The 13,778-nt window shown below is 46.3% G+C and overlaps 1 protein-coding gene across 1 annotated transcript in view; it reads left to right on the plus strand.

The window, feature by feature from the left end:
* The first annotated feature begins 7,270 nt into the window (after positions 1–7,270).
* The window catches only part of lrrc4ba (leucine rich repeat containing 4Ba), a 40,567-nt gene continuing 34,059 nt past the window's right edge, over positions 7,271–13,778 (plus strand). Inside the window, exon 1 of the mRNA XM_023276554.3 lies at positions 7,271–7,430. The gene's annotated coding sequence lies outside the window, so the exon portion shown is untranslated. The remainder of the gene's footprint in view (positions 7,431–13,778) is intronic.

Consider the following 13,778-nt stretch of genomic DNA (forward strand, 5'->3'; position numbering starts at 1 on the left):
GTGCATGGCTGCCAATGGAACGGAGTTACTGGACTTTACTGATGATGTGTCTGCTGATAGAAGCAACAGGATGCTACAGAACCGATAGGACTGATGAGTGATGACACAAGCAACCAACGATGTTGTTCTCAGATGTCAATCACCTCACCTCAATCCACCCAAGCAAATTCTTTACTTGCTGAAGACAAAATTTAGGGTAGGAAAGCCCATAAACAAGCAGCACGAAGGCAGCTGCATTACAAGTCTGACAAAGCATCTCAAACGGAGGAAACTCAGCATATAGTTATTTTTCATGGTGATTTCAGGACATTATATCGCAAAGATTTGCATCGAAGAATTACAATCCCATTCTGATGTCTTTTGAATTGTTTTTACTTTTGGGGACACTGTCCAAGTGAAGACAGCGTGATGTCAACTGGATGTACTTTTGGAGCAACTAAGAAAAACAACAATCAAGAACTTTTCTGCTGTGGAAACATCAAAGCTATGCAGAGTGTCAGCCTCCATCCAGCTCTAGTTTCTCCATGTAAACCCACGAGTGTTAAAATTATCTACAGCAACACTTTTCTTAGCAGAAATCCAACTGGTTGCTTTTCAATGGCGTCGAATCTACAAATGTGATTGATTTAACAAAGAATAACAGTCCAGTTAAGAGCATAACAAAAACTGACACACCAATGAAGATTTATCTGTAAGAAGAAATGATTTTAAGAAAGAAATTATTTAAAAAGTAGTAAGAAACAATACATATCTAAACAAATTAGTAACTTTAGAATTACAATGGCAAAGAGAGCCCTGTACTCCACCAAGGCTGCTCAGTCGTATCGTCTCCAGCGGCTGAATTCTTGAAAAAATTTGTGGCAGAAATCATGGCACCATAGAATGTGGTTATTTAATATAGATGTACCCACAAACAAGATGACCTTACATCTGGCTGTAAAATTGCACCAATTTATTGTTGTGAAATCTGTTAAAATTTAGTAGTTTTACACTTATTTATTTAATTTTTATTCTTTTTATTCTCCACCGTTGCTCCCAGATCTTCAGGGTTTTTTTGACAGGATTTTTTTCTTTTTTTAGAACCCAATTTTTTTCCTGTAAATTTTGGGATGTAAAGCTGTTAATATGAACCATCAAAGCCATCTGGGCCACGTACATCCAGCGAGAAACCCATAGGATGTTCTTTCTGTGCGTAGCGAGCTGTACCAAGATTACAAGTGTTGCTTCAAAAATAACAAACCAGTATTTCAAAATTATTGGTGGAAATCTAATTTTGAGGAGGAGCATCACCGTATTGTTGAGTAAAAATCATTTGAGCTACAGCTTTTTCTGTGAGAAACACAAACAGCAATACAGTTATTGATTTTCCACAACTTACTGTGTACAATCAAGTGTTCCACAAACAATTAAAGGCTGACAAAAGTACATAAAATATATGCAATTTGGGAAATTTAAAGCTTATTTTGTGTTATGGCAGAAAACTCTCACCAGTCGGAGATGCTATAAATGTCTGATAATCATTTTCACACAAGGCCAAAGTATCATAATCAGCAATAAATGCATAGCGGGATGTAAACACTGCAAACATTCATCAGTTTAGGTGACATGGCACATGAAATAGCACATTAAATTATAATCATGCAACACATTAATTCACTCTGCTCTGACAAGCTCCTATCAAAGCTCAGTCTGGCTGCATTTGTATGTAATATTAAATAGTTTTTTGGCAAATTTATGACTGAATTCCCTTTGGTCACCAGCCTGGTCAAAGACGTTCTGTCAAATGAAGCCCAGTGTTCCATATATGCTGTACTTCCAAACACATTTTGCGTATGCAGCAAGTTCACACTGAACAAATGGCTGATTGAAGTATACTTCCAGACATGCATACTAAAATTGCTTGAAATTGTGGACCTACTCACAACTTGTCTTGTGGGCGATGGTGTGCTGGCACAGGCTCTGGTAACAGCTCAGGAAAAAGTTTGTCTTTGCAGAGTTTCCACATTCAAAAGTGGTTTGTCAGAGTTGCACTTTGTGATCCAGCTATGCTCATGTTGTGTTATTTCTTGTACTAAGAAAGACATGAAGATGCAGTTTAATCATAAAGTAACTGCTGTAATACACTGGACATCCCAGTATAAAACATGTGAGCACGCATATTTCATTTAATATGCCTCATATAGATTTATGAGATTTGCATTAAAAATCTGATTAAGCACATTTGCCCTTAGATCCCTGGATACCGAATTACATATGATCTGTGCAGTTTGACATCTCTTTGCAGCAAAGTGAGAACAACCGGAATTAAAATGCTGTTGGTCGTGTGGCATTTCGATTGTTGTTTGTGTCTGTTGCCACCATGAGAAACACAGAGGGCCAGTTGAAGGGGCAGTTAGAGGAGGCTATGGGCTGGAGATGAAGATTATATAGCCTTGTGGCAGAAGAGCTGCTCAGCATAATGGGGTTTATAGGCCCGGGGGCAGAGTTTGTTTTACGCCGCCGGAGGAGGTGTTGATAGGAGCGAGTGGTGGAGGAGCAGGAGCGACAGTCTTATTATTAAGCCTCGCCAAACACAAAGTGAATGTGTTGTGATGGTCGCGGCGGTAGATGACTTTAGCCTGCACACGGAGAGACGACAAAGAGCAGGAGGAGGGTCAGAGGAGCACATAACACCTAAAATTGCATTTTGTCTTCAGGGGCCTGGTGGTTGAGGTCCACTTGGCCTGAATGTGGGAGGATCAATGGCTCTATCGGGCCCTAATGGATGCTGTTGCCAGATAGGGCTGTTTCTGATAAAGGAGTATTGGCTTTAGTGGTGAAGACACAAGCTTGGTTAACTCTGTGTTTAAAAGAGATTCTTCTTTCTCTGTGGGTGAAAACACAGTGTTTCAGGGTGTACACAGGCATAAGCGTTAGAGCGTTCAACCCTCGCTTGCTAGTCACGACAGCCTGAATGTTCAATTTGGTATCACACAGGTTGAGATCTCTGCAGCCGGTGGCGTGCTGTTTCACCATCAGATACGGATCAGGGCTCAGTTAGGGCCTCGGAGGCTGTGAAGAGTTCAGACTTCAAGATAGCGTGCGGGGGAGGAAGGCAGGCGGTTTGTTCTCAGCACCACCGGCGTATCTGCCCCACTTCCTCTCACCGGGTCGCTGCAGCACAGTACGGCGATGGCAGAGGTTTCACCCCGGCGCAGCGACTGCAGCCGAGGCCCCGGGACCCGAACGTAACCCGGGGCAACGAGGGCGCCGGCATGTCTCTCAACCAATACGCCAGCGCAGCATTCACACACAGCAAACACAGGAGGAGAGAGCTGCCTCATCCGCGGGGCAGAGGCAGAAATACTAGATGGCAAGCTTTTTGTCTTCATATGAGGCGCATTAATCCTCACAGTGGCTCCCATCTTTATTCATTTATCGGCCTGTGGTGTCCACTCAATCAGTCAGTTAAAGGCTGGCCTGATGGAGCGAGCCCCGCACACCCACCACAGTGAGGGAGACAGGGGGGAAAGGGGGGAGGAGAGGGATGTTACACTCCACACCATATAGCCTGAGCAGACACTGCAGTACAGAGATACAAACAGGGTGGGTTGGGGAAGGGAAGAGGAGGAAATGCAAAGGGGGGGCTCTTTTAAATAATGAGGCAAGGAGGGAGGAGAAAAGGGGAGAGAAGGGGAGGTGAGGCAACTGGAGGTGAAAAGAGAGCAGCCTTGTATCAAGAGTGAGCGAGATTGAGAGGTTCAAAGTAAAGGAGGGAGAGAACAGTCAATATCAAGAGCAAGCGATAGGGAGAGATCCAGGACGACGACAACACCTCCACAGACTACTGAGGTATGTATGTGTGAGAGAGAAGGATGGGGGGGAGGCATGGCGGCGGAGAGTGTGAGAGTTAGAGAGAGGGAGGGATATCCACTGCACTGTTGTGTGACTGGAAATTTAATAGAGAGAGGGAGGGAGGGAGGCAGGAAGGCAGCAGGGGAGGGGAGAGAGAGAGAGAGAGAGAGAGAGAGGCTGAGAGGAAGGAGCGACGCAATGCAAAAGCACTGAGCGAGAGCCGTTGTTGTTGGAAGTACAGAGGACTGGGACAGCGGGCTGTGGAGGCTGCGAGACCCTCGCTGAGGAGCTGAGGAGGGGTGAGGCGGGGAGGGGGTCAAGTGAGCGAGAACACATTGTGCGTAAAGTGGAAGAGGGCAGCCGAGGCCATGCAGAGTAGTGTGCACTGTGCAGTGCTTAATAAGAGAGAGAAACAGGTTGGCCACCCTGTTGCTGCATCCAGACTGAGTACGTGGGGGTCGCTCGTCGCCCCGGTCCTCGTCGACGCCGCTCGTGTGACGGAGCGTTGCCGCTGGAGGACACGTGTGTGGGGAGCGTGTGCCGGAACACGTGCCGGTGATGGAGGACTGGCGTTGAGGTGCGAGGATGTGAGAAGGAGTGATCCTCTGAGTCTCGATATAGAACGTTATCAATCCAGCACTAATCACCCGTCTGGACACCTCCCCCCCTCCCCCCTTACACACCCCCCTCACTCCCTCCCTCCTCCCCTTCCACTATCTGATGGACACTTTCAACCACCCACCCACTACTCTCGCATATGTCCTCCCTTTAATATCTTCCAGAGGTGACTGACAACTCAACCCTGACCGGACCTGTAACCTTAACCCGACCTTAAACCTCCCCTCACTCCCCCTTTTTAATTACCTCCCCCCTCTCCCTCGTGTCCCTGTAGAGTCTTTTGCTAAACTGCTATCACTTGAGATCAATCACATAATTGCTCACATTCTTTAAAGAGAAAGATGGTTTCTGGAAAAATAAACACACAAACACTCCATCTCTCCTTTACTTCCCCCTGGACTCCTTTCTCCTCCGTCTCAGCATGCCAATCAATGCACCTGCACATGTACTCTTATGTACCGTATATATGATGGGATCTGCAATGGCAGCAGGACTCAAATCCAATGAGGCAGTGCTGTACAGGTGGGGCTCAGCGCTGTGTGTGCGTGAGTGTTGCCAAGGGAACCGGCCACGCAGCAAATGTTCCTTGTAACAAGCAGTAAACACTACCATCATCATATTATAGAGATTATATGACCATATGGACACATATGTGATTGAATGAAAGTCAGAAATAGCAAAAACATGACTAAATGTGCTGTTGAGTGGGGAAATGAGTGCGCTGTTGCCGACAGGAGATGTGTGGGTTCGTGTAACTAAATCAAAAAATAACAATTACGAAGATGGTAATTATTATTACATTAGATGCATTTGTTTATTATGTCATCTCATTTTGGGTTATTAATATTTAAGCCTTTGCCACGGGCTGTTTGGATCTTGTGTGCAGAAGTACAGGGTGGTATGTCTGCAGATTGCAACAGCAGTCATTGTAAGAGCTTCAGTAGAAGGTAACTTGAATTCCGTTTTTGTTTTTTTGAAGATGTTGCACCTTCTTCCAAGAGGGTTCTTCACTTCTCCCAGAGTCCGAGATTACTTTTTGTCACCCTGAACTCACATGTGATGAGGTGTGAATGGTTGTAAAACGACTGGTGACTCAGGATGTTAATGGTGGGGAAGCTTTCTGGGGAGAGATCTCAGTACTGGATTATGAGGACCGGATAATTGGTGCAGTACAGCTCTTCCTGTGTTTAAAGATGGCTGCTCCAGTTTCACAAAGATAGCTTCCTTCACTCCTCTCTCAAACCATCTCTGTCCAAAATGTGAGCATTGCTGTTCTCATATGACTGTCCCTTATTCTTTAGATGCAGGTGGACTGCTGACTCTTGTCCTGAGTTGAGCTTATAAAGCAGTTGTTTAGTCTTCCCTGTATCTAGGTCTCCTTGCTGCATTGGACTGCAAGAACAACAGGACACCTCCACATACAGACCAGTGTCTTCTTCCGTTTGACTCCCACCACTAAGTAGAACATGAGATGGAAGTTATCAGAACGTCCCCACCAATGCTAACGGAGCACAAACAATATATCTATCCCAACAAGACCTTCTTTAAGTCAGCAACGATATGTGGATAAAACAGCCCAACATCAAACAACATTGCTATCCACGTGTCTGCGTAACTTAGGATTTTCTCTAAGCACTGCATGTTGGCTGCTTATAGGGTCGCTGGGCTCAGTCTTAGAGGTAGGGTGAGGAGCTCCAACATCCAGAGTGAGCTCGGGGTAGAGTCGCTGCTCTTTTGCATAGAAGGGAGCCAGATGAGGTGTTTTGCACATCTGATTAGGACCACCGCGGTAGATCCTGGACTCACTGGAGGGATTTTATATCTCATCTGACCTGGGAACACCTTGGGATCCCTCAGGTGGAACTGGAGAACATTGGTGGGGAGAAGGAGTCTGGACTGACCTACTTAGTCAGCAGCATTGGATCTCAGCATAGGATCTCATTCTGAGAAACAGAAGTCAGACAGTGCAAGTCGGGTAAGTAAGGCTAATGAAGCAACAGTTCAAAGCCACATTTCTGACGCTTTCCTCTCCTTTTTTCTTTAATTGCTTCAAACATTAGAATTTTCGTGGACAGTGATTAAAGGCTTCATAGTGTACAGTTATGCCCCAAAATGGGAGTTATGGCCCTTTTACAGGTGAGACTGAGAACTTTTTGAAGTATAAGCTGAGATAGCCAACCAGAACGGTTCACTACCATTAACATCCTGAGCCATCCCTCACCTGGCAGATCCTCAACCATAGACAACCCCAGGCCTGCGAGTCTTGGTTCTTTAATGTTGTCTTAGCCATGTAAGTTGATGGGTGACAATATATTAATATCCCATGGTCAGTTAGAAGTGAACACACTTCTTGAATGAAGGCAAAACGTCTTCAAAAACCAACAAAAAATAAGTCCACTTGCCTCCTGCTGAGGCTCCTAGAAATACCATGAATCTACACAGACAGCAGCAGTAACTGTAATATGCTTAGGGGATAGAAAACAACAAAAATACATTTAGAGTATTTAGATAAATAAAGTTCAGTTTTCTGTGTCCCGGCAGAAGCAGCAGCAGCGGTTTGCAGCCCGACATCCCCTCAGCGTCGGCCAGTGGTTCCATCCACCTGAAGATTTCTGAGACAATTGTCATTACCAGCGGTGGCAGCGCAGCACTTGGAAAGGGTGAATCAATCTGAGAGAGAGAGAGAGAGAGACAGAGACAGAGAGAGAGAGAGAGAGAGAGAGAGAGAGACCGAGGAGCGAGAGAGAGAGAGAGAGAGAGAGAGAGAGAGAGAGAGAGAGAGAGAGAGAGAGAGAGAGAGAGAGAGAGAGAGAGAGAGAGAGAGAGAGAGAGAGAGAGAGAGAGAGAGGAGGGAGAGAAGACAGCGTCGGCGGCGGCTCTGCAGTGGAATACGCTGTTATTTGAGGGAAGGTGAGCGTCTCGGAGTACCGACCAGCGCGCAGAGATGCGTTTGAGGACTTGATCTCAGAATAAAAAAGGTGAGTCTCGATGACATCTACAGATGCAGATTCATGCGCTGTGATTCTGATGTTTGTCTCGTATGCGTGCGTGTGTGTATGTGTGTATGTGTGCGCGCGTCTGGCGGAGACTTATTTGCTCCAAAACTACTAACGAATGGAAATCCGCATTCACGACCTGATGTGATGCGCGAACTGTCCCCGTGTGTGATCCGACAGAGGCCCTGCTAGAGGTGGCGGGTATCCAGGAATTACATGTGTGACGAGACAGACGTGTGTCACAGAGAATTGGATAAAAAATTAAATAAACAGATTTTTCTGAGATCAGATCTGATCCATATGCGCATTTCAAACTTTTCTCACATCCTCAGCTTTTGTTTACTCGTTTTGTTTGGCTTTTGCGTGTTTGTCAGCACAAGTTAATCTAACCTTGGCGATAAGAGGAGCATCCACTGTAGCACAAGCTGTTGACAGGGCTTAATATTTGATCCGGTTAACGCGCAGCTTTCACTCAAATATACTCAATTAAAGATCCCTAATCGGCGCAGTTTACAGTGTTAAATTGTGTGTTGGGGCTCAGTTTCCCTCGCTGGCCCCTGCTGATGACCCTAGATTTGGAGGAAAAATGCGCAGGCACCTTGCGGCTTACGCGCGGTGGGTTAAGCTCTGAGTCAGAGCCTGGGGCCCCTCCGGCTGAGAACAAGGAGCAGATAGATTAGGACTGATGAATGAAGATCTACTGCCTCTATCTGCAACACAATGATACGGTTATGAGGGGATTTAAATGCTAATGTGCAGTGTTTCAGAGAAATCCGAGCGGACTGGGACTGGCGGGTGGAGATTGCTGGCAGTGCGTGTGCTGTGGACCAGCTGGATGATCTCCTGACTTCTATGATAGAGAGAATAAGTTATTAATGGGGTGTTGGAAGGTGAACTGGGGCACTGGGGCAGGATTAGACAAGAGAAAGTTGGGGCGGGGGATTGTTGAGCTGTGGCTCTAACAAGAAGGGATGGGGGGGGTGAATTTTGAAGGAGTGCTGTTAGGATTTCTTGTTCCTGGAAGATGGCTGGTGTCCTTTTTGATTTTTTAAATCATCTCTTCAGCTCAGCTGTTCTGCAGTTTGCATTTAACATCCTGTGATTTTTATGCATGCACCCATAGATTTAATGCTTGTTTCAGCACCTGTGAACTTCTACACTATTGTAGCTCAAGCATCAAGTGAATGACCATGACACGTATCATTTATGAGCCTTTACTTTTCTGCATATCCTTTCCATTAGATCCAAAATAATCCAACAGACGTAAAGCTTTAAGATGATGGTAAATTTTTATGTTGCCTGTAAAAGCATGTATTTCATCCACTCATTTTTTGGGCTTTATGCTCAATAGGGAAGAAGTGAGACTTCACTCTTAGCTGATCATGAACAGTACGCAACAGCACCAGCCACTGCAAGGCCCCGACTTCATGAGAAGCTTGTCACATGATATCACATTTAAAGGCAAGGTCCTCCAGCTCAGGGCAAGAGCTTCAAAATATCCCGACATCTCACTGCTGCAAAAGTGAAGAGGCCATAAAATGTTGCGAGAATTTGTTAATCTTGAACTTTGCTGCTGCCCTCCTCCTCCCATTTCCCAAACCAGAGTGCTTTCCTGAGCCGGAACTGAATTCAGACTGGGCCAGGTTACTAAAAGGCAGCCATTTATGAGAATGCAGCCACTCTAAGGAAAACAAGAAAGTAGTCTATTCAGCATCTGTGATGCAATTTTATGGACGGAGGCTTCATTCTTGGGAATTTGGTGGCAGAGAAATTCTGGAGCACACTGTATTGAATTAGTAAAGACCTGGAAGTGGAGAAATCTACTGCACAACTTGGGTCAAATCTCCCTTTGAAGTCCTGAAGGTGCAAAGTCATGACACGCCTCGACCTAATATGCATGTTATTAAAATTGAACAATGTCACAATCCACAAGGAAAGGTTAACATAGATTAGTTAATGAAATGCAGGTGGACAGTTTTATTCCCCGTTTAAAGATTCTGCACCTGTAACTGTCTCTGCATTTAGACACCGAGAGCTTCAAGCTCTTCACTGTGAGTGACTAAAGGACAGACATTTTGGCAGATTTGCTCAATTCCAATATGTTTGTTCTGTATAAAACCTTTAACATCCTTTTAATAATGAATGCAGCACATCCACTTTTTATTCCTGAGATGCTGAACAAAGAAATGGCAGCCTGAACTTTGCTACCAGTCTGACAGCACACGGTCATCTTACTAATTTTAACTGTCAACTGTTAATTTTAACACATAGTCACACGTGTCCCTCCCTGTGTCGCGAATTAAGCACCGGCTGATCAGTTTCAGTCATTTGAGGAATAAGGCCAGGCGGCTCTTTAATTTCCGAGGCACACCACTTATGCATGGCCGATGAGCTTGATGAAAACAAGCAAGCAGGTTAACAGGGACATGGTAAATTACACCTGCACACCTGGCCTAGAGGGAAGGTGTGACTTTGAGATAATGCTCAGCCCCCCTACCGCCCCGACGCTGCTGGAATGGTGGAGCAGTCGCGGATTATTTCTAGAGGAGATGTTGGAGAAGTCACAGCAAATCCTCCCCAAAACAAACACATGAGGTGGGAAAGGGCACAAGAGGAGTCTGGCATATAAATGATTACCCCCTAAAATATTGCCCAATGTCAATGACTTGTGCATCTATGAAGCCAGGACGCTTTCAGTCTGGTTAAAGTGTAGTTTGCCTTTCCTTGTCCGCCTACTGTAAAAGGACAAAGGACTGCATTAATTCCGAGGGACGTCTCTGCCTCGACATTAGAATGCAAAGAGAGTAACTGTTGCCCTAAATTTGGTGTCTGAGCGAGTTTGCATCTGTGTTAATGCACATACACTCAGCTCGGTGCGTATGGTGGAGAGCAAGAGGGAGACAGAGATTATAGATGACACTTAAACTGCTCTAATCAGGGCAAGCTGGTCGCTGATCTCTTCATAGAGCGAGGCTGTCATTGATTGATGGCTGCTCGACTTGCTGATGCACACAGGTTGAAGGGTGAATGGGGAGTCACTGATCAGCCGTGAGGGGATGAACATTTTTGGGAACAACCTCCGGCTGTCCCTTAATAATGCAGCACGATGAGCCCTCCTCCTCCCCTCTAAATCTGAGGCTCTGCTATCGTCTCGCACACATCGCCGCCAGCCGCCACGTGCTCCCGCCATGCCTCAACCTGGATATCTGAGCTTCTGTTTTTACACATGATGTGGCACAATTTGAATCTCAGTTACCGGGGGGGCAGCAGAGTGCATGAGCGCTGACCCATCGGCAGCAGAAACGCTAAGCCGCCTGCGATGGCGGGGTGGGTATAATTAGCCGTGATTGGTTTGATTGAGTCTCCCGTCCAGGCCTGGGTGTCGGCCCTTCGGGGATCATGATGACTGTCCGGGCATTAATTATTGAATAATAGTTGGACGAATGGCAATGGTTAATGATACAAAATGAATGCTATAATCCATTGAATTGACATAATTAGAAATGGTGAGATTTCCCCTGAGGAATATATTCTCATCATGACCTAAAGTGGAGAGGGATGCCTGAAAAATGAACTGAGGCGATTCCTTTCCCCTCCCTCCTCATGAGTGCATGAAAGCACAGTGGGAGGGCTGTCTGGCAGCGCTCAGCCAAGTATTCGATCAAGAGCTGGTACAGATGGTCAAAAGTAGCGTTTCCAGCAACACTGGCGAACATTACCTACAAGACCTAATAATGTTTTAATGAAAATGTTTTAATCTACTTCCCATAAAGTTCCTGTGAGGTTAAAAATCAATGAAAGCATCAACTGCAACATTCAGAGGATGGAACAGATTATGTTACATGATAAGAAAGGAGAAATGTTCCCACAATGGTCCCCAATGTGACAGGATACAAAGGAAAGATGTTCTCAGTGCAACATTCAGAAAACTTTTTAAGAAGATTGGTACCTGTTTGTCTAACAATAACTCAAATAGAACATTCTGGGAACCAAAGAAAAATAAGCTTCCCACTGAAACTATCACTAGGACTTTGCAGAACCTTCCCAGAATGTTTTTAGAGCAGCTTTGGTCGCTCGTCTATCATCAAGGAGCAGTCAGGATGCGACTGGACTGCTTGAAATGAGGCGGCCAGCGAGAGCGGTCAGCCCTGCGTGTCTCATATTGAGTTTGGCAAAGAGAAGAGATATTATCTTCCCCTGGTTAGATTAAGTATTAGTAAATGTGATTGGGTAATGAAGGCGGTCATCCCTCAGTGACCACCCTGCTTTACAGCTACTGCCGCCGTGGCTGCATCCAGGCACAGAGTCTTGAGGGAGTTTGTTTCGGGTCAGTGATGGCATAAGAGCTCAATACAGCATTGCAGAGTCAGGCTGGGGCCTTTCCTCTGTCTGCCTCGCTGAGTGGCTCCGCTGGCTGGAGGCACAACAGTAGTGGCATACTGATGCTGATGATGATGCTGATGATGACAGTATAAATATTGATGATGTAGATGGCAAGAAACAGATAGTGCATGAGAGCAATAAACATGAAATTATAACCCTGATGACCTAAGTGTGATGCCGCTTTTTTCTCTTCCTCCACCTCCTGTTTTTTTTTTTTTTCACTCCATGTGATTCAAGCCTTACACAGACAGGTTCGGTTTCCACGGCGCTCTGAGAGATCACAAAGAGACGCCTGGAGAGAAGCGTGGGCACACTGTCGCACAAGATGACACGTAATCAGACGTCCTTTTTGTATCTGGTTGGAGGTTGTTGTGTTTTCAGGGGCGGCGATGGGGGGGCGGCGCTGATGTCACGGCCGAGATGGTGGCTCCAGAGGAGGCCGATGAGACATGCCAGCAGTTGTCCCAGGAGGCCTCTGGAGCCTCCGAGTAGGCGGTTAGCGAAGCTGTGCGCCTTCGCTGTGATAAATCACACATTCGGACGTTAGGATGATTACTATGTGTGCCATCACGTGAACTCCAACATGCCTCCACTGTTTGTTTCCAAAGTCCCTGGACTCCCTGCGATATATGTAGAGTGTTGACTCAGTTGTACTAGTTTATTTATATATTTTGCCCTTCTTGCACATTTCCTTGCGGTGGCTTTTGTATTGGATGGTGCAGTGAGGCATTCAGGCTCAAATTTCTCTATACAGACTGGAAACAATGGCTGTTAATTGGTAGGGTAAAGTGTTTGCCATAACTAAACCCCTAAAGAGCCCTGATTCCATCCCTTTATTAGAAAGTTTGAAATCTTACCGATGCATCAGAAGTATTCAGAGCCAATTTTCCTCTCAGCTGTGCGCCTTTGGTGACCTGTGTCTAATCATATATCACACTATGCCAAAGATAACAACTGTTATCACTCATTTGTCCTCTTAGAAACATTGGAAAGTTCTTGTGAGGCAAAAAAACCGAGGCAGATTCCATCCAGGGACTTTTCCATCACACACTGCAGGGTTTAGTGAACTGACGCCCCGCTTTGGGAGCTGCAGAGCAGGGCCGCGGACGCCCCGAGCCCCCGCCGACGTGACGGAGACACGCAAGATGGTGAGTGGTTACTATGGCAGGTTACTATGGCAACCTCAGGTCTCTATGAGAGCTTCCATTTCGCACAGCGTGGGAGAGAGGGAGAGAGAGGGGTGGAGAGAAGAACCCGCAGAGAAAGAAGGGTGGAGAAATCAGCAGAGGAGGTGAGGTGTGGAAATAAACATGCCTTAGGTGTAGGAAAAGGGAAAGGGGGCGAGGAGGGGAGCTCAAGGAGGATGGAGAGGCTTGTAAGGGGAGAGGAGTGCAGAGGTGGAGAAGTGATGGAGGGGCGTGAGTGATGGGGTTGAGGCTGAGGTGTGAGAGGAGCAGATCGGAGGGCAGGAAAGACGATCACGTGGCGCGTTAGACCAGGTCCGCAGCCGCTGGAATATTTCAACCCTGTTTTGTAATCATTGTGGTGCCGCACAGTGTGTTTCCACTCTTTATCTCTCCTTTCTGCCTTCCTCTCCCTCACCTCTCTGATTTAGAAGGCACGGGGCTCGGCTGCGAGAGGCATTGTGCCAGTCTTGGTGACTGGTCTCCATGGAGACGTCCATCAGTCAGTCCGTGTCAGTGTTTTGTGGGTAAAGCCTTATCGTGTTTGTCAGTGTGAGTGTTTATCTGTCTGTGTATTAGTCAGTGTGTCACTCATAGCGAAGGCTGGGGCGAGGCCTGAATGGATGGGGGCCAGGGAGAGTGTTACTTATCACGCATGCATGCACACGCTGTTTGTTTGTTTGGGAAAGGACGGCCATTTATAGGTGAGACTGTGCTCCCGCGTACAGTCGTGGAATTGGAGGTTAGACAGACAGATGGACAC

The sequence above is a fragment of the Amphiprion ocellaris genome, chromosome 19 (assembly GCF_022539595.1).
Source record: "Amphiprion ocellaris isolate individual 3 ecotype Okinawa chromosome 19, ASM2253959v1, whole genome shotgun sequence".
Lineage (NCBI taxonomy): Eukaryota > Metazoa > Chordata > Actinopteri > Pomacentridae > Amphiprion > Amphiprion ocellaris.